Genomic DNA, 16,095 nt, shown 5'->3' on the forward strand with positions numbered 1-16,095 from the left:
GGTATACAAATGGATATATCTAAAATTGGAAGGAATATGCAAGTGTTCAGAAATTGTTATTTGCTGGTGGGCACAGTGGCTTGAGCCCAGAAGTTGGAGGCTAGCTAGTGTGGCAGTGTAACGTATGGCCCCATAGACTCAAGTGAATTTTAAAATGAGCTCCTAGCAGGCAGATTCCTGCTACAGAGACACGTCACTGCGGGCAGGTCTTGGAGTCCAGCCCTACTAGGTGTGTGCAGAGCAGTGTGTGGGTTTTGTGGTGCTAGCTGTTAAGATCTATGGAAATGAGACTTCTTCTGCCATTGATAGTGTTCCCCTGGATTTTGTAAGCCTGTAGTAAACCCCTTCCTACCATAGTCTGTGTCTGGTTGGATGTTTGTCTCAGCAAGGAGAGGCTGAATCTAACACTTGGCAACACAGCAAGAGCTTGTATCCAAATACTAGTTCTTTTTGGTGGCATTGTTCTTAGCTGTGAAGTATAAGGTCATTATGAAATGAAGGAAGGCTTGAGGGGAGATTGATTCAGAGCATTTAGACCCACTGGGGTTTAGCTTCATTATGTGATTGACTGGTTGGTATTGAAGTGTCTTTTCAGAGCTGGGCATAGTGGCACATGCTTATAATCCCAGCACTCGGGAGGCTGAGGTGGTGGGATGACTAAGAGCTTGAAGCAATCCTAAGCGACAGAGACCCTGCCTCAAAAAGGGAAGGGCGCCGGGAAGATGACTTAGTGATTAAAGGCGCTTGCTTTCAACGCCTGCTGGCCCTATTTCAGTTCCCCAGCCACCCACATAGTCTGATGGACATTTGTTTGCAGCAGCAAGAGACCCTGGTGTGCTTATTCAGAGACATAGACGCTGACACAGACACACAAAATGTTTGTTCAACTTCTTTTGATAGAGGCAAGTTGAAAAGCCATAGCTCTTGCTTAACCATATTCCATTATAATTCTTCGGTGGTTAACCAAGTCCTAAAATAGTTTCCTAAGGTTTGAAATGGCGATAACATGGTTGTTATGATTGTTTGAGTTTAAGAAGTTTTATCTGCCTCTTCTAATTCCTATAAAGTATAGATTTTTGTCTTTTGGGGGATTATCCCAGGTAGTCTGACTAGTCAGGAGAACAATAAGGATTGATAATAATTTTTTTAAATTTTGTTTATTTATTTGAGAGCGACAGAGAGAGAAAGAGGGGGAGGGAGAGAGAGAGAGGAGAGGAGAAGAGAGGGAGGGAGGGAAGGAGGGAATGGGGCACCAGGGCCTCCAGCCACTGCAAATGAACACCAGATGCTTGCGCCCCCTTGTGCATCTGGCTAACATGGGTCCTGGGGAATCGCGCCTCGAACCAGCGTCCTTAGGCTTCACAGGCAAGCGCTTAACTGCTAAGCCATCTCTCCAGCCATGATAATAATTTTATTGTATGTGTGTGAAATTGTCACTAACTACAGGAAAGAAAAAAAAAATAACCAGTTCCTAGAGTAGTAATTTTTCAACTTGAAATGCTTACTGCCCATTGGGAGAATGAAAGTTGACTGTGTGCCTGAAAAATACTCTTTAATTGCTTCTAAATTTAAGACCACTGAATTTTGGCCCTAGAGACAAATACTAGATTAAGATTCAGTGAAGCTAGACCTGGGCATTAAATTCTCTCCTGGGTTCTATTTTTGTTTAGTAATGGGTTCTTTTCATTATAAAAAGGTTTTCATAAACTGGTACCCAATTCACCCTGCTTGGAGTTGATATTGGCTGGGTGATGTGTTTCTTCAGTAGCTGAGTACTTAATACTGTACTGAATCAAACTTTCCTGAAAGTTACCCAGCGTGTTGGAGAAAGGAGGTATACATACTTGCCTTACACCAACCAAAGTAGCATGAACACAGAGAAATTAATATTCAAGTTACAGAACCACTTGGTGTTAAAACTTGCCAATTTGGGCTACATTCCAGAATCGCTGTTGGAGCCTTTTCAAACTACAAGTGCCCTAGTGAAATTAAAAAAAGTCTTCCAGGCTGGGAGGCCCTAGTATGCACTTTTCTTTGTAAGTTTATGGGGGCTTTTAATGTTTCTCTTGACTAAAAAACATTTTCCTTGTGAAAAAGATTTAAGCTTCATTATAGGGTGCTGTATTGGGGAATGCCCATTACTGTCTTGCCTATCAAATTTCAAGTTTCTTAAAAGGTTTTAGAATATCTGAATGGAGCTATACACTGCATTTAAAAAATATAGGGGCTCGAGAGATGGCTCAGTGGTTAAGGCACTTACCTGCAGAGCCTAAGAACTCAGGTTTGATTACCCAGGAACAGAGAGTTGAACCTGGATCCTTTGGTTTTGGAGGCATGTACCTTAACTGCTAAGCCATCTCTCCAGCCCTGTTTCGTTCTTTTAGTTTCAAAAATATTTTTATGTATTTGAAAAAGAGAGAGAATGTATGGGCACACCAGAGCCTCCTGCTGCTACAAATGAACTGCAGTCACAAGCACCACTTCATATGTCTGGCTTTACATGGGTACCGAGGAATCAAACCTTGGCCAGCATGGTCAGCAAAACAACTTTAACTACGGAGCCATCTCCCAGCCCTGGAAATGTATTTTTATGTTTATTTTGGACAAATAGGTTTATTTATTTTTTAATATTTTTGTTTGTTTATTTTTATTTATTTGAGAGCGGCAGACAGGGAGAGAAGGCAGGAGAGAGAGAATGGGGCGCCAGGGCTTCCAGCCGCTGCAAACGAACTCCAGACGTGTGCGCCCCCTTGTGCATCTGGCTAACATGGGCCCTGGGGAATCAAGCCTCGAACCAGGGTCCTTAGGCTTCACAGGCAAGCGCTTAACCGCTAAGCCATCTCTCCAGCCTGGACAAATAGTTTTTTTTGGAAATTTGTGGCATTCTAAAATACATGATTATTATTATTAATATTATTTTACTTTAGTTTTTTTTCAAGGTAAGGTCTCACTCTAGCTCATGCTGGCCTTGAATTCACAGTGATCCTGCTACTTCTGCCTCCTGCGCACTGAGATTAGAGGCATGCTCTACCACGCCCAGCAAACATGATTTCTTTTAAGTCTGGAAGGGAATTGACCATTTCAGGATATAAAGTTTTCCTCACTTGTGTTTTTTACTTAAGGGAGAGTAATTTGAATCTGGTTGTTATCAGAGATTAACACATCCTTGAATATACTGTGTAGTCTTTTTAAAGCGTTATAGGGGTCTGGAGAGATGGCTTAGCAGGTAAGGCACTTATTTGGAAAGCCTAAGGACCCAGGTTTTATTCCTCAGGACACACATAAAGCCAAATGCACAAGATGGTGCATGCATCTGGAGTTCGTTTGCAATGGCTGGAGACCTTGGTGTCCCCATTCTCTCTCTCCCTCTCTATCAGACCCCCCTCAAATAAATAAATAAAAAATATTTTTAAAAAAATCATTATAGGATGGTATTTTAGACAAAATTAACATACTCCTACAATTAAATTTAAAATGTAGTTTTTAGTATTAGTGCATGTATTATCTATATACAATGAATTTATAGTCATGTAATATTTCAATAGATTTTTTTAAAGGTTTGGAGTCTCGGTGCATATATGCCCCTGAGTAGAATAGAAAATTGGCAGATGTGGAATGAAAGTCAGAACACAAAATGACTACACATTTATATACACCATATTAGACATAATTCCATCACTATGCAGATTCCTAAACATCTGGTAGAATGTCTGTTTTAGACAAAATGTGCCATAAGGCATTTTTCATTTTGCTTGTTCATTGTGCTTGGATTGAAAATGTAGACCTTTGAAATCAAACAAGTGATTGCTTATAAGAACTTCAGAAAGACACTGAGAAATTCTTTTTTACTTCTGCTGTCTCTCTTGTCCTTTCTAGTCTGATGTCAAGGTATAAGGCATTCATCACTCTAGAACTGTCCTTCAGAAGTACGTATGATTATGACATTGTAAAGATTAACACACTGACTCCATAAACCCAATACATCCAGTTTTTTTTTGTTTGTTTGTTTTGGTTTTTGAGGTAGGGTCTCACTCTGGTCCAGGCTGGCCTGGAATTAACTATGTAGTCTCAGGGTAGCCTTGAACTCTTGGCGATCCTCCTACCTCTGCCTCCCAAGTGCTGGGATTAAAGGCGTGCACCACCACACCTGGCTCCATTCTTTTCTTTAATCCAGCATTAAGACAAACCATTACTTCTTTGGTTAAAATTTCGTGTAAAAGCTGGCTCTGTGCTTAAGAAGTGTAATGATGGAAAATATGTATTCATAGAGTCTAAGCCTGGTAAAATTCTTATAAGACATGCATAGGAATGAAAACCAGATTTAGTAAAAAGACTGTGTAAGGGGCTGGAGAGATGGCTTAGCAGTTAAGGCATTTGCCTGCAAAGCCGAAGGACCCTGGTTCAATTCCCCAGGACCTATGTAAGACAGATACCCAAGGTGGCACATATGTCTGGATTTCGTTTACAGTGGCTGGAGGCCCTGGCATGCCCATTCTCTCTCTCTCTCTCTCTCTCTCTCTCTCTCTCTCTCTCTCTCCCCCAACCCCCTCTCTCTTTGCCCCCCTCTCTCTCCCTCAAACAAACAAACAAATAAACAATAAAATATTTGAAAAAGAAGACTGTTCAAGTCTCTGATGTCTGGTTCCATTCAGAGCATATCCTTAATGAATACAATAGCTATAAGGCTCAAACCATTCAAACTGCTTCCTTTCTCTCCTTTCTCTCTCTCTCTCTTTGGAATTTTTGAAATATCTTTTATAATATTTATTTATTTGAGACAGAGAGAGGCAGAGAAAGAGAATGGGTATGCCAGGGCCTCTAGCCACTGAAAATGAACTTCAAATGCGTGTACCATCTTGTGCATCTGGCTTATGTGGGTACTAGGGAATTGAACCTGGGTCCTTGGGCTTCACAGACAGGTGCCTTAACTGCTAAGCCATCTCTCCAACCATGGATTTAAAAAATAAATAATTTACTTATTTATTTATTAGAGAGAAAGAAAGAGGCAGATAGAGAGAATGGGCATGCCAGGGCCTCCAGTCACTGCAAACAAACTCCAGATGCATGCATCCCCTTGTGCATGTGGCTTACATGTGTACTGGGGAATTGAACTTGAAAGGGTCCTTAGGCTTTGCAGGCAAGCGCCTTAACCACAAAGCCATCTCTCCTGGATTAAAAAATATTTATTTATTTATTTGGGGGTGGGAGAAAGAGGCAGATAGAGAATGGGTACACCAGGGCCTCTAGCCCTGCAAACAAACTCTAACCTCATGCACTGCCTTGTGCATTTGGCTTACATGGGTACTAGGGTATCAAACCTGGGTCCTTAGGCTTTGCAGGCAAGTGCCTTAACCCGCTAAGCAATCTCTCCAGCCCTGGATTTATGTATGTATGTATGTATGTATGTATGTATGTATGTATGTGTATGTTTTGGTACAAGGTCTCTTGTATCCCAGGCTGATTAACAATGACCTTGAACTCCTTATCCTTCTTTTTAAAATTTTTTTTAATTTTTATTTATTTGAGAGCGACAGAGAGAGAAAGAGGCACAGAGAAAGAGAGAGAGAGAGAATGGGTGTGCCAGGGCCTCCAGCCACTGCAAATGAACTCCAGATGCGTGCGCCCCCTTGTGCATCTGACTAATGTGGGTCCTGGGGAATTAAGCCTCGAACCGGGGTCCTTAGGCTTCACAGACAAGCGCTTAACCACTAAGCCATCTCTTCAGCCCTCCTTATCCTTCTTGCCTTTATTTCCTAAATGCTGGATTTGCAAGCATCCCTCTTTTCCTCCTCCTCTTTAAAAATATGCTTTCAATTATTTGTGAGGAGAGGGAGAGCATGATCTAGTATGGGTGCACTAGGGCCTTCTTGTTGCTATAAACAAACTCCAGACATATGAACTCAGGTTTATCTGTAGTTACATTTGGTTTCATTGTATTGAGGCCTGCTTTAAGGAAACGTTTTTTCCAATGTGACTTGTAAAGAGTGAAAGCATGATCTGTGCATTTTGATTCAGCCACTTCTCATATTTTTCCTAGCCTCCAGATCACTCTCATCTTTCATAACTGACATTAAAATGAAAGCCAGGCATGGTAACATATGCCTGCAGTCTCAGCACTTGGAAGGCTGAGGCAGGAGGATCAAAATTTGGAGGCCAGGCTAAAGTATAAAATGAAACCTAGCACCCCTCACCCATTAAACATGAAATTAACATGAAAGCATTGGTATTGTAATCAGATTTATGTTTGAATCTCATCACTTCCACTTAATAGATGTACGTCCTATTAAATGACCTCTCTGTACCTCATTAAAAGCTGAAAGTAGACTGCATGGATAGTATTCAAACAAAAAGCATTTCTCATTTTTAGTTCTTCTTACAGCTGCTCTTCCTTTTTCAAGCAGCTGAGTTTCATCTGTGATCACGTGTGCTCTGTAGCACCTCTCCATGGCTGCATGTGATGACAGCTTTTCTGTTTGAGCAAGAGCCTTACACTTTAGTGTTAGAAGCCTTTTCTTTTTAATTTTTTTTGTTCATTCTTATTTATTTGAGAGTGACAGAAAGAAAAAGAGGCAGAGAGAGGGGGGGGGAGAGCAGGGGGTGGAGGGAATGGGTGCACCAGGGCCTGCAGCCACTGCAAGTGAACTCCAGATGAGTGCGCCCCCTTGTGCATCTGGCTAACATGGGTCCTGGGGATCGAGCCTCAAACTGGGGTCCTTAAGGCTTCACAGTCAAGTGCTTAACCACTAAGCCATCGTAGAAGCCTTGTCTGAGAGAAAGACGGTAGAGTTAGAGGTCTAGGTATACTCTAGGGATTTTCAGCAATATCATTATTAATATTTTGGACTAGTTGGGCGCGGTGACACACACCTTTAATCCCAGCCCTCGGGAGGCAGAGGTAGGAGGATCACCATGAGTTCAAGGCCACTCTGAGAATACATAGTTCATTCCAGGTCAGCCTGGGCCAGAGTGAGACCCTACCTCAAAAAAATTATTTGCTCTATATTGTAGGATATTGAGCAGCAGCTGTGCCCCTTCCTGCTGACTGCCGATCACATCCCTGCTGCATCACGTTCGTCAACCAGAAATTTTCCAAACATTGTCAGATGTCCTCTGGAAGGAAAATCTCTGAGAGCCATTTGCTAAGATATTTTATTTCTTACTAAAATATTGTTTGACTTTTAAAATATTTATTTATTTACTTACTTGAGAAAAAGAGTACGGAGCGACAGGTCCTCTTGTCACTGCCAGCAAACTCCAGACACATGTGCCACTTGGTGCATCTGGCTTTACATGAGAACTGGGGAATCTAATTCAGGTTGTCAGTCTTTGCAAGCCACTTCCTTTAACCACTGAGCCATCTCTGTAGCCTTAATATACTATTTCCTAATGTGGACAGCTGTGTTCAGTTTGTGAGCATGCATGATACATGCATTTTTGTTGTTGTTGTTGTTGTAAATGGTATATTTCCATAGAAAGTAGAAAAGTTGGTCTGGAGAGATGGCTTAGCGGTTAAGCACTTGCCTGTGAAGCCTAAGAACCCTGGTTCGAGGCTCGGTTCCCCAGAACCCACGTTAACCAAATGCACAAGGGGGCGCATGGATGTGGAGTTTGTTTTCAGTGGCTGGAGGTCCTGGCGCGCCCATTCTCTGTGTCTCTCTCCCTGCCTCTTTCGTTCTTCTATTTGTCACCTTCAAATAAATAAAAATAAAACAAAAAAATTTTAAAAAAAAGAAAGTAGAAAACTTTCAGTAGAGAACCAGCAACCTATAACTGTCTCAGTATGTCTGGGTTTTCATTCTTTCTAAATTCCTTAAATGTTAGATTCATGGTAGGATGGAAAGGGAGTGAAAAATATTCTGAGAATCTTACGTTCAAGGAATTTTTTTCCAGTGCTAGTCAATAGAGTATGGATTTCCATCTAGGGAGATGTCAGTTTCAAGATTTGAGAAGTAAGCTCAAATCTTGTGACATGGAGTGTGTGACATGAAGGTGAACTCTCAGCCGGCCCCACCGTCCCCTCCAAAGGAGATCCCCTGTTCTGTTGAGCTGTTCGGACCCCTTTGAGCATGAGCTCTGAAGTTCTTGCTTTATCTGTAATATAAACCTTTCTGTTGATCTTTACTTCCTGTGGCTGGTAAGTCCTTCAGTAGTAGATGGTGTTGCCTGTGCCCTTGGCATGCTAGAGAAGCTCTGGAGGGAGCCCAAGTTGAGTGCAACACAGTTAGGTAACCCACCTCAGTGTCTTGAGAAGACTCCAAGAAAAGGTGCCATTTTGAAGTTTGAGAGATCCTATAAAAAGGACAGGCCCTAGGCCAAGCCGCCGTTGAGGTGGTAACCAGCTCATAAACAAGAGCTGGCTTGTGCCAACAAAGTCTTTCATCCTGGCTCGGTTAATGGAGAGAGAAACGTGTGGCAAACGGATTAAGTGAAAGGATTCTTCATGGTTTTGGCGGTTGCATTGCTAGTCATGGAATCAGGAGAAAGTCTGCCTCCAGTCCCTGGGGTCTGCAGTGCTCTGAGAGAGAAAGGGCTTTTCTGATTAGAGGGGTTTTCGAGGTACAGAAAGTGGTTGGATACTGAAGAATTTACAGTCTTGCAGGACAGCCTATTGGGTAGTATCTGCTCTGCCAGGGCTGAAGTCAGAAGGCATTTAACTAGGTAGAGTCAAGGCCCAGAGCATTTCTGAAAATATCCTAGGCAAGGGACCCTCAGTTTATTTGGAAGTGTTTTCAGATTAATGATTTTGGAAGAGGATACACAGCCGTAGTCGCTAAGCCAGAGAGACCAGTTAAGAGACCTCAAGCTGGTATAAGCTATCTGAGGAAAAGGGGAAAGGAAAGCATTGGTGTGGGAAAGAGATGCGGTTATTGCCTGTGGGAGAGAGAGTTTGAGAGTGAATATGGACATGGCAGATCCCCTGCCTCTGCAAGCAAACTCCAAATACATGCACCCCTTTGTGTGTCTGGTTTTATGTGGATACTGGGAAATTGAACCCAGTCCTTCAAGCTTTACAGGTAAGTGTCTTTACTGCTGAACCATCTCTCTAGCTCTTGCCTGTGGATTCTTTTTCATTCTTCTTAGTATTACTTTGGTTTTTTGAGGAAGGGTCTCACTTTGGCTCAGGCTGACCTGGAATTCACTCTGTCATCTCAGGGTGGCCTCGAACTCACGGTGATCCTCTTACCTCTGTCTCCCAAATGCTGGGATTAAAGGGGTGCACCACCACGCCCGGCCTTATTTTTATTAATCTATTTGAGAGAAAGAGGAAGGGGGCAGAGAATGGACATGCCAAGGCCTCTAGCCACTGCAAAGGAATACCAGATACACTTGCCACTTTATGTATCTGGCTTTACATGTATACTGGGGAATCAAACTCTGGTCCTTGGGCTTTGCAGGCAGGTGCCTTAACCACTGAGCCATCTCTCCACTCTGCCTTCTTAGCCCCTCATTATTTTTAAAATTTCTCCCATGGTGAGGTTTGAACCCAGGGCCTTGCAAGTATGCTGTACCTACAATCAGTAGCCACTCCCATTGATCTTTGCTGGTCCTGGCATTCCCCACAGTTGGCTCCTTAGCGCTGTGGACGAGATGATTTGTTAATCCCTGTATAGAGCATGAAGCCCCAGCTGTGTTATCTAGGCTGTGGCCTCTGCTGGCTGACTAACTGAGGCATCTGCTGACTCTAGACAAAGCCTATTCTGTCAGAGTGAGGACTGGGGCAAAGTACGAGCCTTGTTACCTCTGATGTCCTCAGGGCAAACTGTCTACTTGGCAAGTGGGAATGTGACCTCCTCAGTTAACAGCAACCCGACCTCTTTTATGTCACTGAGATGATTTTCTACTGATAAAGTGTCAGCATTCAGACTTCAAAACCTACCATTGTTTCTTAAATTTTTTAAAAGCATAATATTAGCACTTTATTATAAGGAATTTTGAACATACAGAAAAGAAAAATCATGCTTAATTGGACCATGTAGTAGTCAGCTTCACATTGCTGGGATGAACTTCCAAACCAGGCACAGTTTATGGGAGGAAGAGATTTATTCCAGGCTTACAGATCCAGGGGAGGTTCCACAATGGTGAAGAAGTTGGCTCCCTTTCATGAATTCAAACAGAGACACCGCCTGGCAACCAGCATCACTAGCAAGCAAGCAGCACAAAATAGGCAGCGAGCAGCAGGGAACTACCTGGAGCTGCAGAGCTCTGGCTGCTCTGTTTACCTTTAGCTTGGAATCAGATCTGCCCCCAGTGACACCTCTTCCAGCCAGGCAGACCCTTGAGTCTACTGGGGGACATACATTCAAATCACCACAAACCATATACTGATTTTTTGTTTTTGGAGACAAAGTCTCGTGTAGCTTCAAGTTGGCTTCAGACTTGCAATGTAGCCAAGGCAGGTCTAGAACTCTGGATCCTCCTGCCATCACCTCCCAAGTGCTGTGATTACAGGCATGGGCCACATATCCTGTCGTGTTTCTCTCTCTCTCTCTCTCTCTCTCTCTCTCTCTCTCTCGTTCTTTTTTTTTCCCCTTTTTTCTCGGTTTCTTCTTTTTTGGGGGAGGGGTGCTGAGAACTGAATCTAGGGTCTTGTGGGTGGTAGGCAACTGCTGTACCACTGAGCTATAACCTAGCCCCCTCCTTCTCTCTCTTTCCTTCCTCTCTCTGCCTTTGAGGTAGGGCTTAATTCTAGTCCCAGCTGACTTGGAACTCCCTCTGTTGCTTATTCAGGCGTTGAATGTGTGATCTTCCTGCCTTAGCATCTGTGGTGGTTTGATTCTGGTGTCTCCCATAAACTTAGGTGTTCTGGATGTTAGGGTCCCCAGCTGATGGCAATTGGAAATTGAAGCCTCCTGGAGGTGGTGTATTGTTGGAGGTGGGCTTGTGGGTGTTATAGCCAGTTTCCCCATGCCAGTGTTTGGCACCCTCTCCTGTCCTGTTGTCCAGCTTTCATGTGGGCCAGGGGTGATGTCCACCCTCTGCTCATGCCATCACTTTCCTCTGCCATCATGGAGCTTCCCCTCAAGCTGCTCTTGGTTGGGTGATTTCTACCAGCAATGTGAACCTGACTGCAACAGTAAAGTTGTAATAGAAGTGGGGTTGCTGCTAGACACCTGACTGTGGGTTTTGGCTTTTTGGAGCTGATTTTCAAGAGGAATATGGAAGGATTTGAAACCTTGACCTAAGAGACGCCTTGCAGTGCTGTAAGTTCAGCTTGATGGACTATTCTGGTCAGAGTTGAAAAACCTGAATGCAGTAAGAACTGTGGACTGTGAGGTTTGGCTTATGAGGGCGAGAAAGAGCTTTGCTTGGACTGGGCTAGCAGTTTGTGTGAGAAGCTTGCTGTTATGCCTGTGTCCTGAGAAGTTGTGCAGGGTTGCTTTGCATGGAAATGAACTGGTGTGAGCAGAAGGATATGGCACAGGGAAGAAAAAAATCTTTGGATGAACTGTTGCCCTTTCAGATGCAATTGAGAGAGTACAACCTTTGACATTGGGCCAGCTGACCTGCACTGGGGCAACAGGAAGAATGTAGACTCTTTTGAAGGGGCCTGAATGCTCAAGGAATGTCCTGTTCTTCAAAGTCTGCTTTATTCCCCCTGGATTAACAAATTGGCACCCTACCTGGTATTGTGGAGTATAAGAAATGCAGGAAAGAAGTGTCATTGAGTTTGCAGTGTGGTCTTGTGTTTTGGAAATGGCCATGGGCAGTGTGAAGCAGGTTTGCTGGATGCCTGTATGGAGACCCCTTGGGGCCATGAGGATGAACCGTGGCTTGCAGTGGAGACCCAGTGGAGATGCCGGGACCACGAGATAGCTGCTAAGGAGAGCTCCCGGCCCCAATGAAGTTTCCCAGGACTGTGAGTAGCCTCGCTGGAGGGGTGGAATTGGAACTCCAGAGACTTGTTGCTGGTTAGAATTATCGAACTTGGAGATTTGTCACTGGCTAGAGTGGTTGGACTTGGAGCTACAGAGTTTGGTGTTTGCCCTGTTTAAATAATGAGTTGCTTTGCTATTTCTGTGCTATTCCCAATGCCATCTTTTGCCGTGTGAATGTTTATTCTGGGCCATTATGGTGTTTTGGGGGATTTTTTGGTATTATGGCTCAGTTAAAAGACCTTGGATTATGGGGATGTATGAACATCATTAGAATTGATAAAACTTATGGGGACTTTTAAAGTTGGACTGAATGCATTGTATTTTATATCATGTATGGATATCAGTTTATGGGGGCCAGGGGCGGAATGTGGTGGTTTGATTCAGGTGTCCCCATAAACTTAGGTGTTCTGTATGTTAGGTTCCCCAGCTAATTTTAATTGTAAATTAATGCCTCCTGGAGGCGGTGTATTGCTGGGGGCGGGCTTATGGGTGTTATAGCCAGTGTCCCCATGCCAGTGTTTGGCACACTCTCCTGTTCCTGTTGTCCATCTTTATGTGGGTCAGGGTGTGATGTCCACCCTCTATTCATGCTATCGCTTTTCCCTGCCATTGTGGAGCTTCCCCTCGAGCCTGTAAGCCAAAATAAACTTTTTTCCCCACAGGCTGCTCTTGGTTGGGTGATCTCTACCAGCAATGTGGACCTGACTGCAACTGCAATGATAGGTCTACACCACCAGGCCTGGGGTCATATTCTGTTCCTTAAGGAAAGAATTTCTTTAATGTTGCAGAACTGGATCAGGACTTGTTTGGGCATGATCTCTGCCTCAAGAATCTCAGCTCTGTTCCTTTAAGCATCTTTAATTTTCTCATTAGAGAACTGACCTGGTTTGACCTGGTTTGGCTAGATTGTATTACATTTGATGAGATCTCACCCTGAAGTATGAAACTAATTTTCTGTATTTAAGTTTTTATAATTTGTCTCAAATGAAATTCTTATCTTCAACAGTTATTACCTTTAGAAGTCTGGGTGTTTTTTAAACGGGTGGTAGTAACTAGGTGTAAAGGAGACTTGTTACGTATTTATTCGTAAATAGAGAGAGATAGAGAATAGATACGCCAGGACCTCCTACTGCTACAAATGAACTCCGGAGACTGTGCCACTCTGTGTACCTGGCTTTATGCAGGTACTGGGGAGTTGAACCTGGGCCACCAAGCTTTGCAAGCAAGCACCCTTAACTATTGAGCCATCTCCCCAACTCCCCTTTTTAACTTAAAAAAAAAATTTATTTGAGACTTGCTTTTTTTTTTGGTTTTTCAAAGCTGACCTGGAATTCACTCTGTAGTCTCAGGGTACCCTCGAACTCAAACTCACAGTGACACTCCTACCTCTGTCTCCTCAGTGCTGGGATTAAAGGTGTACACCACCATATCCGGCTGTTTTTTTTGTTTTGTTTTTTGAGGTAGGGTCTCACTGTAGCTCAAACTGACCTGGAATTCACTATGTAGGCTTGAACTCATGGCGATCCTCCTACTTCTGCCTCCCAAGTGCTGGGATTAAAGGTGTGTGCCACCACCCCCGGCTGGAGACTTGTTAGTTTTATTTTTTTTTAATTTTATTTATTTAATTTTTTTGAGACTTGTAACTTTTATTTTTTTATTTTAAAAAATTTTTTTTGTTTATTTATTTGAAAGCAACGGACAGAGAGGGAGAGAGAGAGACAGAGAGAGAATGGGCGCTCCAGGGCCTCCAGCTGCTGCAAACGAACTCCAGACGCATGTGCCCCCTTGTGCATCTGGCTAACATGGGTCCTGGGGAATATGAGCCTCGAACCGGGGTCCTTATGCTTCACAGGCAAGCGCTTAACCGCCAAGCCATCTCTCCAGCCCAAGACTTGTTACTTTTAAATGCTCAGTGTTCACTTGTAAAAGAAAAGTGTCTGTTTATGAGCTTGGCAAATAAATAGTTTTACTCTTAGTAGGTTTAGAGTAAGAATATGGAAATTTTGGGCTGAAGTGATGGCTTGGCGGTTAAGCGCTTGCCTGTGAAGCATAAGGACCCCGGTTCGAGGCTCATATTCCCCAGGACCCATGTTAGCCAGATGCACAAGGGGGCGCATGCGTCTGGAGTTCATTTGCAGTGGCTGGAAGCCCTGGCACGCCCACTCTCTCTTTCTCTGCCTGTCGTCTCAAATAAATAAAAATTTTAAAAAAGAATATGGAAATTTTGACCCTGCAGGGAATGTGTTTTGGACTTACTGTTTAGTCTTAAAAGGAGGCCAGAAGGTCTGGAGAGATGGCTTAATTGGTAAAGTGTTTTCAAAGTAAATACAAGGACCTGAGTTCAGATCCCTCACCCTCATGTAAAAGCCAGGTGTGACAGCGTGCGCCTAGAATCCAAGCACAAGAAAGGGAGAGACAGGAAGATCCCTGGGACATAATGGCTATTGTGTCCAAATTAGTGTGTTCCAGGTTCAATGAGAGACCCTATCTCAAATAATGAGATGGGGTGGGAGAGATGGCTCAGCAGTTAAAGGCACTTACTTGCGAAACTGGACAGCCTAGGTTTGATTTTCTAGGACCCATTTAAAGCCAAGTTTTTCAATTCAGAAAACTAAGCAATTTTTTTCTAAAGTAATGCATCAAAATCTTGTCTAATTCACTTTACATTGATATAGCTTTAAACAATTTTGTGTTTTGTGTGTGCTTTCAGATTAATCAGGCCGTCTTGGGCTCAGTTAAATAAAAAACCAGGAGAGACAGTGGCATCTCCATTACTGAAGGCTGGGTTTGGATTTGTATGATTTCTAGCCCTTGGTGATATGGTAGAGATGATAGCAACCTCACTTCCTGTGTGCATAGTTAATAGCTTTATATTTAGTACTGCGTGACTACTCTAGACCTTACCCCTGAATTTGGTGAGCTGGTTTATAAATGAACCCAGCTGTTAGCTACTCAGAGGACTGACAACAAGATCAACACAAGATGAGGTGATGAGACCCCAACACACTGCACAGGCTGTTGACCTCAGAGACTTTCATCAGTCTTAAAATTCTGAAAGATACCATGCCCTCTCCTAAGCTACCTCCCTCGCTTCCAGTTTCTTCCCACCCAACAGCCGTATTTCTGTTAAATTTACCCACTGCCAGAACACTCCATTTGCTCTTTATTTCGTTGACAGAAAAGAGCCAGTGACCTCATGGTCTGAAATACTCCCTGTGGTCCCGCTGTGGCCTTATCACCTGGTTTTCCTCTCACCGGCTACAGACATCCTGGGGTTGGCTGTGACGTGAGCAGCAGATCGTCTTGCCTGAGAGTCCCTGCACTGAAGGAAGCTCTGGCTACTACCCTTCTCCTTTCATGATTGGTAGCATCTGCAAACACCTCATTTCAAGTTTTTATTCCCTTCAAATGTCACCCTATTTTAAGTTTGCAGCTGACTTCTATAATCTTACCCCTTCCCATTCCTTTTTTTCTTTAACTCTGTTTCTTTTTTCTATTTTTTTTTTTTTCACGTCAGACGGGTTATGTGCCAGAGCGTAACAAGGTTTGGTGGGAGGCACACGTCATGCAAGAGCGTGAACACCCAATCATCATGCTTATGAACCAATAAAAGGATCCTTTTTTCTATTTTTTAAAATACTTATTTATTTGAGAGAGATAAAAGGGGGAGGAGAGAGAGAATGGGTGTGCCAAGGCCTTCAGCCGCTGCAAACAAATTCCAGATGCATGGGCCACCTTGTGCATCTGGCTTATGTGGGTCCTGGGTAATCAAACCTAGGTCTTTGGGCTTCTCAGACAAGTGCCTTAAGTTCTAAGCCATTCCTCCAGCCTTCAATTTTCTTTCTCTCTTTCTTTTTCTCTCTCTCCTCCCCCCCTCTTTCTTTCTTTTCCGATGTAGGGTTTCACTCTAGCTCAGGCTGACCTGGAATTCACACGTAGTCTCAGGGTGGCCTCAAATTCATGGCGATCCTCCTACCTCTGCCTCTTGAGTGCTGGCAATAAAGCTGTGCGCCACCACACCTGGCCGGCCTTCCTTCCTTCCTTCCTTCCTTCCTTCCTTCCTTCCTTCCTTCCTTCCTTCCTTCCTTCCTTCCTTCCTTCCTTCCTTCCTTCCTTCCTTCCTTCCCCCTCCCTCCCTTCCCTTCCTCCCTCCCTCTCTCTCCCTCTCTCTCTCTCTTAAAAATTTATTATTTGAAAGAGTGAGGGAGGGAAAAAGGGG

The 16,095-nt window shown here is 43.6% G+C and overlaps 1 protein-coding gene and 1 non-coding gene across 3 annotated transcripts in view; one reads left to right on the forward strand and one right to left on the reverse strand.

The window, feature by feature from the left end:
• Znf609 (zinc finger protein 609) overlaps positions 1-16,095 on the forward strand; it is a 147,906-nt gene that overhangs the window by 45,241 nt on the left and 86,570 nt on the right. The window lies entirely within an intron of this gene.
• LOC123464307 lies at positions 15,388-15,492 on the reverse strand. Its single transcript, XR_006639533.1, has one exon. It is a non-coding gene; the product is annotated as a small nucleolar RNA U13 (small nucleolar RNA).

This window comes from Jaculus jaculus, chromosome 10 (genome assembly GCF_020740685.1).
Source record: "Jaculus jaculus isolate mJacJac1 chromosome 10, mJacJac1.mat.Y.cur, whole genome shotgun sequence".
Classification (NCBI taxonomy): Eukaryota; Metazoa; Chordata; class Mammalia; order Rodentia; family Dipodidae; genus Jaculus; species Jaculus jaculus.